At 32.9% G+C, this 15,171-nt stretch overlaps 1 long non-coding RNA gene across 1 annotated transcript; it reads right to left on the bottom strand.

The window, feature by feature from the left end:
- Positions 1 to 11,892: 11,892 nt before the first annotated feature.
- Positions 11,893 to 13,237, bottom strand: LOC138312984 (uncharacterized). Its single transcript, XR_011207113.1, has 2 exons — positions 12,778 to 13,237; positions 11,893 to 12,101 (listed from the first exon to the last, which is right to left on the bottom strand). It is a non-coding gene; the product is annotated as an uncharacterized lncRNA (long non-coding RNA).
- Between the last annotated feature and the right edge of the window lie 1,934 nt (positions 13,238 to 15,171).

The following is a 15,171-nucleotide window of genomic DNA, read 5'->3' as shown; positions in this document are numbered from 1 at the left end:
ATTTCCTTTTCAAGTTTTCCCCACTGGTTCCCCGTCTTAGTATAAGAGTAGTTTATGGATAATGTGTATTAATAATATTTTCGTTATCCTTTAAATATAATTCTTTACTCTATCACACATGTTGTATTTGTATATATGTGTGTGTATATTGTAGATATTTAATAAGATGCAGCCACATCACATTTCCTGTGATTCAAGTTGATCCCCACACTGGTTACCGGTCTTAGTATAGAGGTCGTTTGTTATATGAGTTAATTGTGGTATTATAATATATTGTGTATCCGGTTTAGTTTTGAATTTCTTTACTCTAACACACAGGTTGTATATGTATATGTGTGTGTATAATGTAAGATAATATGAATAACATGCAGCACATCACAATTTCCTGATTCAAGTTGTGTTCCCCATATGGTCCCGTCTTAGTATAGAGGTCGTTTTGAGGGGATAATTTAGCCTGTAATTTATAACTTATATGTTGTCGTTATTAAGGTATAAATGCATTCATAATGCAGATGGAATCAATATTGCATCGCATTACATGTCGTGCTTCAACTTTGTCCCCCACTTGGTCCGTCTAAGTATAAAATGTTGGGAGTTTTTTTTTTTTTTTTGAAAAAAATTCGCGCAATTTATTAAAATTGTCATGTGTGTGTTTTTTGGGTTTTTTGAGTTATAGTGTATGTTATTAATAGGATCTTCAGATCTTAAGGGGATTTGTTAATAGGGTTTTGATAATTGTGTGTTATAATGCAGACACCAATCAATATCTGGGATAGGTTTATGACATTTTTGTTTTGACTGTTAGTTTTGGTCCTCTCGTCACCAGGTTCCGTCGTGGGAGGATATATCGGTTTTGTGTTTATGTGTTTAGGTGAAATTGCGAACAATTGGTTGATTTTAATTTTTATTGTCATCTTAAAATGTTCAACTCTTTACTCACTCTAATACACATGTTTGAATCTATACTATATATGTGTGTATAATGTAAGTTAATAATTAATGCAGATAACAAGGTAATTCCTACTTTCGTTTTTTGCCTTTACAACGCATTAAGTAACGCCAAATATGGATTACCACTGTATCGTATTTACATGTTCACTGCACACATGTACCTACATGATGCTGACTTAACCCCAATGTATGATATTTTCCAGTTTTTAGAAATTGGCAGAGTTGGGCTCTGACGTACTAATACCACAATTCAGAGTTCAAAAGGTCAAGAATTAATGACCGAGTTTTCACGTCGGTATGATAACTCACTGAAGAATATTCTGAAAAACTGATTAATATGGAAATATAGTATTCTTATAATTTATTTTCTCTATTTGTTTCTGGCTTTACTGATTGGCCTATTTCTTTTTTTTCATTCCACGATGTAAAATAAATCTCGATTATGGCGCGGAAAACCCGACGTTATCGTGACGTCCACTATAGTAAACATTGACGTTGCGTATCGATTTGGAAAAAACTAATTCCTTGGAAAAATCAAATGGAATCGTAATGTAAACGGTGATTTGTCATTTGATAAAGTAGCCGTGGAAAAAATTTGTAATTATAAGCACTTGAGTCACTATTTTTTAATTTTCTTTCGCATACCGCGATTGAAAATTAAAAAAATAGTTGACTTCGCAATCATTAAGTGAAATTGAAAGATTGAAATATGATTGAAATAGGTTGTACTTATTCATTGTATATCCCGTTTTATCAATGAGACTATTCCATTTCTATCTACTGTTATTGCTTAGTTCTGTTGTCCGTGGGCAATACCACGGAAGTTGAAAGAATTTAACTCTTTTCTCGCCAAAAACACTAGGCTGTTACCTATCAAATGATTATAGTTCTTCACTATACAAGCGCTACTAACTTTTTTTTTTCATAATTCTACTTTTCAGTCCTTTTTCTTTTTATATTTACGGGTATGACTATATCACTTATAATATGATAAGCATATCTAACGGGCACTATTGTGGTTATGCTCATAACACCCCAATGCATGTCAAAAATATGACAACTAATTCTGAATCAATGTTAATAACAAACATATTTTTAACGTCTGACTATTTAAGCGGTATATGTACTTTGATTTAAATATAAACAGCCATGTTGTATAACCCTACACTAACAACCTCAACACTTGCAACAGACTTGGATAGTATACAATTCCTGTGGTGTAGATATTAAGACCAAATTCCACAGTATTTGTTTATCTGTAATAGTATGATAAGATATACATCTTAATAATGTAACAGTAGATTTGTACCATTAATCAAAATAGTCACATTCCTGTGAAAATATAAATATGTATTAGAATAGTCATTTTTCTTTCTCAAACAATTTATGGAATATCGTTTTGTTTGGTCAGTTACATTATTAAAATAAATCTCGTTATCGTGTAAGAATTATTATTTTTTAATTAGATATTTGATGTACTTACCGAGATAGCAAGTACCATGTTTTATCAACTTTATGTTTCGTTTTCAAAATTGAATTTTATTTCATATATCCTGTGTCTATGTTACATCATCCTCGATTTCCATGTTTTCAAGACCACTTAATATCTCTACACAACTTGGATATATATCATATTAATACTGAGAGGCCGTTTCGGAAAAAAAAAAACTGACCGATCACATGCTAATACAGACTTCAAAGTCTACAACGGATCATGATTCTATTATTTCGATGCAAAAAAAAGATCAGACTACATAATTACCTTATGATGTCGCATACAGAACCTTCAGTTTCCTTATGAAATATCCATGGGTGTAGTGATCGTAAGTCATCGTAACCCTTAACGAGAGACCCATGGAATGTAACGGCCATCTGACAAAAAACTAAAGGCCGAAAACACAACGTATAAGATATCATAGCGGCAAATTTTTCAACAATCGGAATTCCCAATCCCCACCATTGTTGTAAGAGGTCAAGAGGAGTAGAGATTTAAAATGCAACAATGTGCAAACAATGTTTCCGTTTTGGAGACCCTCCTCTCAGTACCTCTCAGTTCGAACCTGCGAGGTCATACCTACTGTGTTTATTCAAGGCAATATTCTCAATTGGATCTTTTGGTGAAGTTGATCCATGAAAAACATAGTGAGGAAAAATCATGTAATGGAATTATGTAATAACGTCAACGAGGTTAATTTCATATACGTGAAGGTTTGTCAATAAGTGCAAAATTTACATAGTGAACCAACAACTTCGATTTTTAGTCCTAATATTTTCCTTACTTTGTTAAAGTCCATAAAACAAATCCCACTGTTGTTCATAAGAATTACATAATGACAGTATTCAGGGAGAAAAGCGACAAAGTTCTCAGTAAAGTCCACATTATCATATTAGTGAAGGGTCAAAGAAACCGATTTGAGATAATCCTATAATCTAAATTGGAATTACAATAGAGAGCAGAACTGTTACTGATTTCACTAATGATCTTTTTAAAATTCCCGCGAAAAACCGTTTTGTCATATGTATGACGTTATATGCTCAAAGTTCAATTCCTGCGGTCTATGGAAAATTATAATCATCAAAACTTTCTAAGCAATAGAATATGAGTGTAAAATCATGATGGCAACTAAATTATATAAATAAGCAATATGATGTATTCACCAATTATCTTTCCTATCAAGGATGGTTTATAATCAACTCAGGGGTTAAGAAGAAGTAGGATTTTTAAAACAAAACATGTCACAATTTATTTTCGTACAATACTGACATAATATTGTAAATTACATGTAATCAAATGTAAATCAATACGAATGACTAAGGTTTTTATTTAGTTTTTATATTTACATTGTTGTTAAAATGACTCTATTGATAGTTGTAGTATACCATTTTAACAGAAAAGTTATGCAAGCTAATTCTAAAATACATAATACGATATGGTCGTTTTGTTATCTATGGTCTAAAAAAACAGGGGTTTTGTGTAGTTAAAACTCTGGACGGTAACCGAATCAGATGATGTACATTTAGTGACGCTTACAAATGATCTGTATGTGCGATACCATCTTTACATAGCGTAGTGTTTTTTACCTATTTTTAGAAGCAGGTTTTTCCTACTTTCGTTTTATACGCGATGAACCATGACATGAATCATGTGTACATAACATATTCTATACCTTGAATAGAGATACTAATCTATTAAGAGATTAAACAAATAGTGAACATTCCCGTTTTTGAAGGTGACACTGAACAACTATTGGTGTAATGCATATGTAGTGTAGATGTAGATGTATACATTATATTTATCGGAAAATAAAATTACATTTGTTCCATTCAGCAAATACACACTTAGCATAATTGCATGTTAAACTCTGATCATATTGAATCATTCATATCAAGATGTATCCATGCTAAACGCTTCGAATACTTGAACTGAGATATAAGGATACAAAAACAATGGTCCAATTAAACTGACAAATATCCATGTACGTTCACCATGATCAACAGAAATGGGATTAGGGAGTATTTAATCAAAGGAATTTACAAAAAACAATATGATTTCAATAATAGGAAATTACTCATTATGGACAATTACCTTGGAAGCCGAGGTTAAGAAGACGTAAATTGTCACCTTAGCGCCATCCCGAAGTGGAGGAGAGAATCGTCGCCATCTTAAATATGATGTTTTAAATAATCGTAAATAATTTACTCATATTTTTCTCCAACAGTTACTGTTACATGATTTTGAATCATACGGTAACGAAGTGAATTCTTAATACTTTGATGATATTCACAAAAACTACATTCGATGACTAGGTGTGTTCTCTCTTTCGTCATGGCTGGGATACAAGTTACGCTATTTTTATAACGAGGTAATTCCTACTTTCGCTTAATACGCGGTGAACCATGATGTGACTGGTGGGTATTTTGTGTATTGGCCTGTGACCTTGGTTCATGATAGAATAGTTATTATCTTGGGCATGGCTAACAGCGGTAATCCAGTGTCTTCTTGTGATATCAAGATATACCCGAGGACCTGTACATACACCAGTGTCTCCTATATAGATAATCACTATTACATTTACGTTTTGTCTTTTTGTATACACTGTTACGGTTACCTTACCGTTTTGTCCCTACATAGTTATTGGTGACAAAATGTAAAATGTATTTCATTATTTTGCGGTGTATGTAACGAATGATGCTTTGATACACGTCATTACCATATCTGTCAGACAACAGTCTAGATTGAACTTTTTTCCATATCACGCAAGACATTTCTTAAAAATAAATTCTGTTTGAACATTAGGAGTCATGATGGTTCATCGGATGTTCCATTTTCATAAAACTCATTATCTGAGAGATATATAAGCTTATGGACAATTATGGACCTTTCTATAAATATGTTTTACCTCCCTGGTAAGTGTAATAGTGACCGAGGGCGCATTTTGATATTTTACCAGGGCGGTATAACACCATATGAACCCAATCAATGATCCTTAATTTATATATATTAGATATGATACTTATTTTATAATGTTTGCTTTGTATTGATCTCCACGTGACTCTTCATTATCTATTATATCAATCTAATCAATATTTCTGGAAATTCACGCGAATAAACATTGCCTACGTATGATGATATTTAGTTCAAAGCAACCACTCACACTTATTTGTCTTCAACAAAAATTGATACACTTTTAAATATCTTTCCATGTCGAGTGGTTTGTTTTGCTATTAGCCATGTACATGTACATCGTTTTAAAATGAGTAGAGGTTAAAGTAATATATAAAATATAGATCACGTTAACGTATTCTCTGACTAAAAGTCGTCTTATTGTATGCTTACTTTTTATAATATAGCTTCATGGCCATGTACTTCTAGTTAAATGCAAAACAACAAATAAACATTTGTTCTGTTATTTAGTATAGCTTGGGATTGTTTCTATGTATACAAATACATTTAAATAGGAAATCGTTATACATCGCTCACGACAACGAATCCCTCGTGTCATAATAACACTGTGAAGTGTTAAATTGCATAACAGGAAGGTCTAATTGACACAAACTGCAAACAAGTAACAAGGGAAAGATTCGGTATGGCATGTATGGTCGCTTAGATGAATATATGTTAATATATTTACCGATCAATATTTTATTAATTATAAATTGCCTTTAACTTATTTTATCTTCCAGATACACTTGTGAGTAAGTAAAAAGGCAGTATTGTGTGAATTTGTCGTGATAATCGATGTTTTTATTTTCATGTTTAGTAAGTATTTTAGCATTTCCCTTTTTAAGCCATTGACTATTACTCAATGAGGAATAAATCGACATTTATGACATTTTATTGACATAAGCATATTATCATATTAATGACGTAGTCAACGCTACAAGTTTCCGTAAAGCATATGAAAAAAAGTGTAACTTAATCTTTTATAAGTGTGTAGTCGATGCCAGGTATAATGGGAGTGTCATAAACTGTTAAATAAAGTGTATTGAAAAATATCATTTTTTTACTGATATTTGAACAGATATTTCTGATGGTATTTGTTTTTGCTCAAGCAAGATCTGTCTAGATTTATTCACTTCAGTCATCAACGTCTCTGGCCTTAAACAATTATGACGAATCTTGGAAATTTAAAAAACATAAGTAAAACACGGTTATAACGAACCTCAAGGGACCAAATAAATCGCTAATTATAAACACTGTATACACAGTTATAACGAACCTCGAGGGACCAACTAAATCGCATAGTTATAAACACACTGTATACATGGTTATAACGAACCTCAAGGGACCAACTAAATCGCTTAGTAATAGACACTGTATACACGGTTATAACGGGCCTCAAGGGACCAACTAAATCGCTTAGTAATAGACACTGTATACACGGTTATAACGGGCCTCAAGGGACCAACTAAATCGCTTAGTAATAGACACTGTATACACGGTTATAACAGGCCTCAAGGGACCAACTAAATCGCTTAGTAATAGACACTGTATACACGGTTATAACGGGCCTCAAGGGACCAACTAAATCGCTTAGTAATAGACACTGTATACACGGTTATAACGAACCTCAAGGGACCAACTAAATCGCTTAGTTATAAACACTGTATACACAGTTATAACGAACCTCAAGGGACCAAATAAATCGCTAATTATAAACACTGTATACACAGTTATAACGAACATCAAGGGACCAACTAAATCGCTTAGTTATAAACACTGTATAGACGGTTATAGCGAACCTCAAGGGACCAACTAAATTGCTTAGTTATAAACACTGTATACACAGTTATAACAAACCTCAAGGGACCAAATAAATCGCTAATTATAAACACTGTATACACGGTTATAACAAATCGCTAATTATAAACACTGTATACACGGTTATAACGAACCTCAAGGGACCAAATAAATCGCTAATTATAAACACTGTATACACGGTTATAACAAATCGCTAATTATAAACACTGTATACACGGTTATAACGAACATCAAGGGACCAACTAAATCGCTTAGTTATAAACAATGTATACACGGTTATAACGAACCTCAAGGGCCCAACCAAATCGCTAAGTTATAAACAATGTATACACGGTTATATCGAACCTCAAGGGACCAACTAAATCGCTTAGTTATAAACACTGTATACACTGTTATAACGAACCTCAAGGGACCAACTAAATCGCTTAGTTATAAACACTGTATAGACGGTTATAACGAACCTCAAGGGACCAACGAAATCGCTTAGTTATAAACACTGTATAGACGGTTATAACGAACCTCAAGGGACCAACGAAATCGCTTAGTTACAAGTTTAGTTATTTCTTTATATCTAGACTGGTTCCCTTCCCTTAGTTCTCTACTCTCCGCCAGGCTGCGCTCCGCTCACTAGGGACCGGTAGCGAGTAACCATGATGATTTTTTTGATTGGTCAATCTACATATCCGGTTCGCTGGCATCACTTTTTTTAGGCGTGGGAAACCCCTTTACGCACGAAGCGACGGATCTTAAAGTAAAGAATAAATAATTTATTTGAACGATATATAAACAAAAGTAAATAAGATCTTAAGTTTTGAAATCATTTCGTGCTAACAGAGTTTAGAGTGTTCATAGGAACGACGTTAATGACGTTATTTTCTCTTAACGGAAGTAGCCGTCTCCATGATGACATATCATGCGCAGAAATGATGCGCACTACTCTGGAGTTGGAATTTCCACTCAAGATGGCTACTCGCTACCGGTCCTCAGTGAAGCGTACGCAAGGGAGGTAACTGAGGCGGGAACCAGTCTATGTGTAATATAGAGATAATAAGGTATATATATATTTATATATATATTTAAGCAATAAACAGTTACCAAATTGTAGTATATAGTCAATATGAATACAATTTGGGTGACAGATAAATTGAATGTCGCCCGTTAGGGCGACATGATTATTTATCTGTCACCCAAATTGTATTCATATTGACTATATACTACAATTTGGTAACTGTTTATTGCTTATATTTACATTCAACTATTTTTTGAAGAAACGTCGTTAATAATGCATTTAAATTTGCCGCTCGTCACATCGCTGACGTCAGCAGGTACAAATACCGGAACAGCGGATATTTTCCAGATATAATATAGTTCCCCATGGTATCATAAATAAAGTAATCAAAAATGCATTTTATACCACATCAAACTTTATTTTAGCAATAATACCTAAAAAATCTACAAAATAAAATACACTTTTATAATATTCAAACATTTTAACTCTTGATGTGACAGTTAATATCGCGCAATGTAGATACCCTTCTCTAGTAGTGATGTGGTTCCGAATCAGCGCTTGGAGAAGGACGCTGCTGAGGTGATTTTTATCTGATGATGGAATAGACCATTTGCATTTCTCAGTGATGTAAGCGGCATATTTTGTAATGACGTAAGGAACACCTGACAAAAACGGCACTTCCTGTCTATTACCTGACACATTTGTTACCGATGTCAACACGACGAAACGCGTTGTTTTTGGTGTAAATATCGGCGTGACAACTCATGATAAGATAATAAGTGCTTGAATAAGGTATTTTTATACTATTTTCTTATTTATGAAACAGTCAAAGATGAAATATAAGGGTAACTCGTCGCTTCAATGCAATGTTATATTACACACTCTGATCATCCATTTGTCAGCTGTTTGTACGGAACGCAGATTGAAAAATGTTAAAAATCCTCAATTTTCCATATGAATTATGAAACCTGATTATACTGACAGTTTATATATGAAAGATTATTGAGAAATAATTGTGGACCAATCTCTGTGTCTGTAGTTACCGCCATTGAAATAAAAATAATAAATTCATTGATCAAAAGTACATGTACAACACGTACACTTGTAGGCCCCCTACATTACGGGAGGCAATGTACATGTATACGTATGCACATTAAAATTATACATAATGTACATGTCCGGTATATTTAATACCTATTTAACACCAGAAACATTAAGTACATGTTTTGACAACACAGTCAATTTAAATATGATGAACATTTCTTTGCAAATAGAAACAGATTGCTAATGCACTAGGTCTACTTTAGTCAGTATAAGTAAAGTGTACTAAGTTTGCTCTGGTGAGTTACACATGAGTTTCACATTAAGAGTACTCTGTAGAATGAGAGGGAGTATTACTTCAGCAGATATTTAAAGAAATCTACTTGTCTTCCTTTCATTTTATGAAACATTAAATATTTATACATGTACCATGTATATAGAATGTATTTACAAATGTACATGTAAATATACATGAATCTTTTTTGGTTTATTTGGGACAATTATGATGACACTTCAAATGTTTTAAGAAGAGAAATCAGTCTTCTGGTTGTCTATTTGATGATCCATTCAAATGTTTCTTGTGAGCAGCAATGAAAAAGAAAACCACAATTATACAAATTGGAGAGGATAAAGCTTTTTCTTGACAGCCATAGGCCAATGTCTAATATCTATGAGTCAATAACATTTATTGAATTTGAAATACTGATGGATTTATTTGAGATTAAATATTCAATTTTATTAACAAACCAAATAATATACTGTATATTCAGTTTTCTCCATGTAAATCTGTAAACAAACATAAGGCAAAATACATGTAATGATCAATCCCTTCCTTTTTGGATTTCGATAAGAAAGCAATAGAGTATGATCAAAGCTTTAATATGCTAACATTGAAACAAACAGTCATTCTAGTTACATTCAGGCTTTTCATTTATTTAATATTTTGTGCAATTTCATACTCTCTTTTCAAAGATTTTAAGATTTAACAGAGATTAAGAATAAGATGTCAGAACTTGACTTTTGATATCATTGCAGCTGTTTGATAAAATAGTTACCACTAAATCTTAAGATTGCAAAGCAGTCAACCTATAACAAAATTTATTTGTGAATAACATATTTATTAAATGAGGTAAAAAAGATAGAATTTAACTCTAATATTTAAACAGTGCAATAAAACAAGAATAACTCCAGACTTTTTTGTATATACACATGTTACATGTAAATACTTTACATTAAATCAGATCTTCACCTGTATTAGGTTTGAATGTCTTGTTACCTTTTCACATCTGAAGAAACACAAATGCATCATCACTATTCTTTTTATTGTAATAAAATGATTGTGTGTTTTTGGATGGTCCAGGTCCAGATCAGTGAACCTTAACTGAGGTGGTAGATGTATTCAGTTCAGCCTCTTACTAGCCATGTATATTTCCCCTTCTACTACAGAACAATGACATATTCATAACATGGGAGACTGCATCCTTGATACTCCAGAGGTTATTTTCACTGTCATTATATCCACTAGAAACTGTTGAACACTTAAAGCTGAATGGAAAATTATGACAAGAAATTTAAATGATATTTCATTAATCTCAAAATATATTTTTGCATCTAGAGAATAATCAGAATATTGAAGAAACTCTTGTGTTTGCAGGTCAGACTGTGAGTGCTTTTGTCCTGCAGTGCTGCACTCTGCAAAATTGAAAACTTTGAGCAAATAAAATTATTAGAATATGTGTGTTAAATCTATTTATTAATAATTTATTCTCAAGAAGAGAATAAAGGTTATGGCAGTAATTTTACCATTATAAAAACTGAATAAAAACCCCACTATCAATGGTTGCATGTTCAATGTTGCTCTCAAAAGCATGTGTGCCACTTCATAGAAATCTGTTATTAGTTATCTTAAATTATCTTAATATGAAATATATTTTGTACCACCATATTTTAATCTAAGTTTACAAAATTAATGATCCTGCAGAGTTGTATCCTCAATACTCCAGGGGTTACTATCTACTGACATTATATCCACCCTTGGGCTATGGCATAGCAAAAATGAAGGCAACAGAAGACACAGGTAATTTGATCCTTTGATGATCTTGTACATCAAAATAATCTAATAATGGTACACTCTGGTTGACTGTGGCTTTGAAGTTGGACATCGCTCACTCTCTGAAATCTAAAAGGATTTCTCTGCAGACCTGTGATTGGCAAGTTTTATTCTCATGAACTGCCTCCTGTTTATAATGGGATAGTTCAGGGGTGGATAGGATGTCTGTGTCTTAAACCCTGGAGTATCGAGGGTGGCAGGGTGTAACTTTCAATAATACCTTTAACAGATGCATATACATTTGTATAGACTGTCCATATTATTCTTTTGAAAGAAACCCTGAACATTGCATTTCTGTTTAAAGACTGTTCAGTTATTACTGTATACACATCTGATGCAAGGGAACTACATAAAGACAATATTATCACTATCACTATCAGTGTCAATGGACACTGTTTCCATTTCTTGGGTAGGAAAGGGACAAGGAGCTGGAATCCGGGACATTTTGACTGACTCAAATGAAGGGAATACTGGCTACATGTAGCTGATAAAGTTTGGAATACAAATAAAACAACAAAGTGCTGTCATAACTTGTATTTTTCACTTTAAACACATTTTAATAAAAATACTGGATTACATTTGTAGTGTTCTACAATGCATTTGTATAAAATTTCTCTCTGTCCATAAGTTATGATGTCCATTCTTTTAATCCAGTCCTTTCCTCATATGCATGTATGTCCTTTTGATTTAAGAACTGCTATCAGTCAAAGTTTTCCATGATTAGCTTCCTGTAATTAAAAATAAGCATGTGATTTATTGTTACACTTTGACTAAGGTAATATGTCATTTATTGACAGAAGATCATTTGTCATTTAATACAAATGATCTTTAGTTCTGTAGTATACATGTAAATATAATATTATTGTTATTGATAAAAACTGGACTTGACAATCTACACAAAATATTAAACTTTAAAAGCTTTAACTTGTCTTATACTCTTGAAGGTGCTTTTATGTTTCATCTGTAACAATATAAAATATTTCTGTCACAATTACATGCATATTTTTTTTTTTAATTTTAAATAATTACTATTGACTACATGTATAATATTGGATACTTCTCATTACTCTAAGAAAAGTTTGGAATTTACACTGGTCAAAGTAATTGTTTGGAGGTGGCAGTATCTTATATTTACCTGGAATTTTTATGATAATTGTTTGAACCTAAATGATAATCAGATGATTTCTAAGAAATAGTTAATGATTTAATAAAATTCTATGCCTAATACAAATTTGACAGTATATGCTTGCCTACATGCATAATTTACTTCATTTATCATATTTCAAGTCATTTGTGAAACAGCAAACTTTTTCCTTTATCTGGTTATAAACGTCTATGCTTGACGTCTCCGCCATGTTAGCACTAAATACATACTGTATACATGTATACAGTACAGTAACTTACATGTACATTATATTACGTTTCTTCGTCACTGGTTCTGTATAGCATTCTTCGGATGTGGTCTTACTCAATTCCTTTCAAGTCCTAAAAGCTGAACATGTTGCTGACAAAAGGTTAATGTAGTTATTCGATGAACCAACAGACAACATGCATGCTGCAGACGTATCAGCTGTACATTGACCTGTTGAACGTGCGATTGTTTACATTGCCAACACTAGTTTTTTCGCCCGTATAAGAATATCCATGCATATCTGCATCAATCTTCATATATTTTACACCGAGGAAAATATGTAATATCACGCTTTACATAAAATCCAAATTCTTCAAGCGATTGTCGCTTCGTAAGTTGTCCAAACGACAGTGCTTCGCCATTTTGACAACAGCTGTCAGGCACGCGATTTTGTCAGGTGTTCCTTACGTCATTACAAATTTGCCGCTTATATCATTGAGAAATGCAAATCATCTATTCTATTCCGCGAGAGACAAAGTGATTTATTTAAACCACATATTTTGACGTAGGATAATGGGATTTTGAGCCACTAGAAAGGTAAGATGCAATCTTATTTAAATCTGACTTTTCTATGATAGTTTTGTAGGATATTGAGTGTGCCTGGTTTCGCTTTTATGAATCTTTATGTTTCTATCAGTCTGTCAGATATCTGTCGATATTAATCAATGAGTTTCTTTGGATAAAGTTGGTTCTCATTAGTACTGTCGTCGTTTTTCTTCGGTCTAACCTAGCTTCGGCATAATACCATGCCGAGCGCCTCCCCCAAGACGTTCGCAGTGATGTAGAGTCTAGTGTAATCAGAAAGGGTTATCCCCCTTTAATCATCAAAAATTCACAAACACTACAATTTAATTTCTGTTTTCGGAAGGCACGTCACTATTGCTGAGTACATTTTTATGCTGTGTAAAGCTCAAACGATGTGATTGTTCTTAAATCAAGTTGAACATTCCATCAGTTTAAGCTGAGTTTATCTCGAAAATACACGGTGTAATTCTACTTCAAACAGTCAAAAGCTTACCATGCCAGGTACATTGTACCTTGAAAAACTCTCAACTCAAGCCCCATGCTGTATTTCCTTGTGTTTTCCAATCAAAGTAGACTAGTTTTTAATTTCCTCCAGTGTTCCGGACACAGTAGCAGACGACGTTCTAAGACGCTGGACGATGTTTTTATGACGTTTTAATTAATTTGGTATTTGGAAAGCGTCCAAATAGTATTATTACTTGCAATTTTAAATGTTTTCGTCTTGATTTCCATTTTAATTTTCATTATTAATGCTAACATTTTTAATTTAAAATTTAAATTATTTCGAATACAAATCCTATGTGATGATAGGCTCACTAGCTTTGTTTATTGTTTTACTGGCGGCCATGTTTGTTTACCATTGTTTGTATTCCTACACAGAGACCTCATCACTGTAAATTGCAGACATACTCGCATATACTACAATTTGGTTTACTAGTGTTATATAGGCGAATGCAACATGGAATGTAAATATAGACATCTAAAAGAAACGTTGACAGGGACTAAACGTTATAATCATGAACGTTGTTCACGTGTTTTACTTCATTACATCATAAAAAGTGTTCCATCGAAAAAAAAAATGTTCATCACCAAGACATCTGTTGTACATTTAAAGGTAAAATTGAATAAAACAAATGTTCATCTAACTCGTAAAATCCCTAAAAATGCAATTATATAAATAATAACCAGGTGATGGCAGAAACATAGTAAATTATGTTACTGGATCAAACCTACATATACATGTCACTATCCATACCCACTCATAACTGTTAGGGCAATTAAGTTCATTGAAATTTCCTTTTTAAGATACAAATGTAAACTTATATCATATCCAGATTGTAATGATATAATAACAATATTATTACTATCTTTGATTCAGAGTTAAAACAAATGCTATGTTTTGTTACATACCATCAGAAACATAAAACATAACCTTAGGCATAATGCCAGTAAAAGCAACACCATAATCAAATGTCCCTCAGTTATAGATTGAAGCCGACTGTAGCTAAACGACGTCCCCAAGTTTCCACAGTGGATATGAATAGACATAGTCGATGTTAATATGATAAATCTTCTGGGTTGAGAGTTCAAATCCTATGTGGGGCAGTTGCTAGGCACTGGCCGCTGGTCGGTGATTTTGTTCCGTCGTCCATTCAAACCTGACATCTCCTTACATCACCCTGATTGTTGTCTATGATATACTTAACTAATAAACTAAACCAAACCATTCTAAATGACGCAACTATCGTTTATGCTCTGTCGGTGGTGAAGAATTTTAAAGTGCATCTAATGGGTAATTACCACCAGTCCATGCTTGTTATGGTGTCATCAAATATACATACATTACAACCATCACTATCCAT

This window comes from Argopecten irradians, unplaced genomic scaffold (genome assembly GCF_041381155.1).
Source record: "Argopecten irradians isolate NY unplaced genomic scaffold, Ai_NY scaffold_0551, whole genome shotgun sequence".
NCBI classification, from domain to species: domain Eukaryota; kingdom Metazoa; phylum Mollusca; class Bivalvia; order Pectinida; family Pectinidae; genus Argopecten; species Argopecten irradians.
This window is presented reverse-complemented; position numbering and strand designations above follow the sequence as displayed.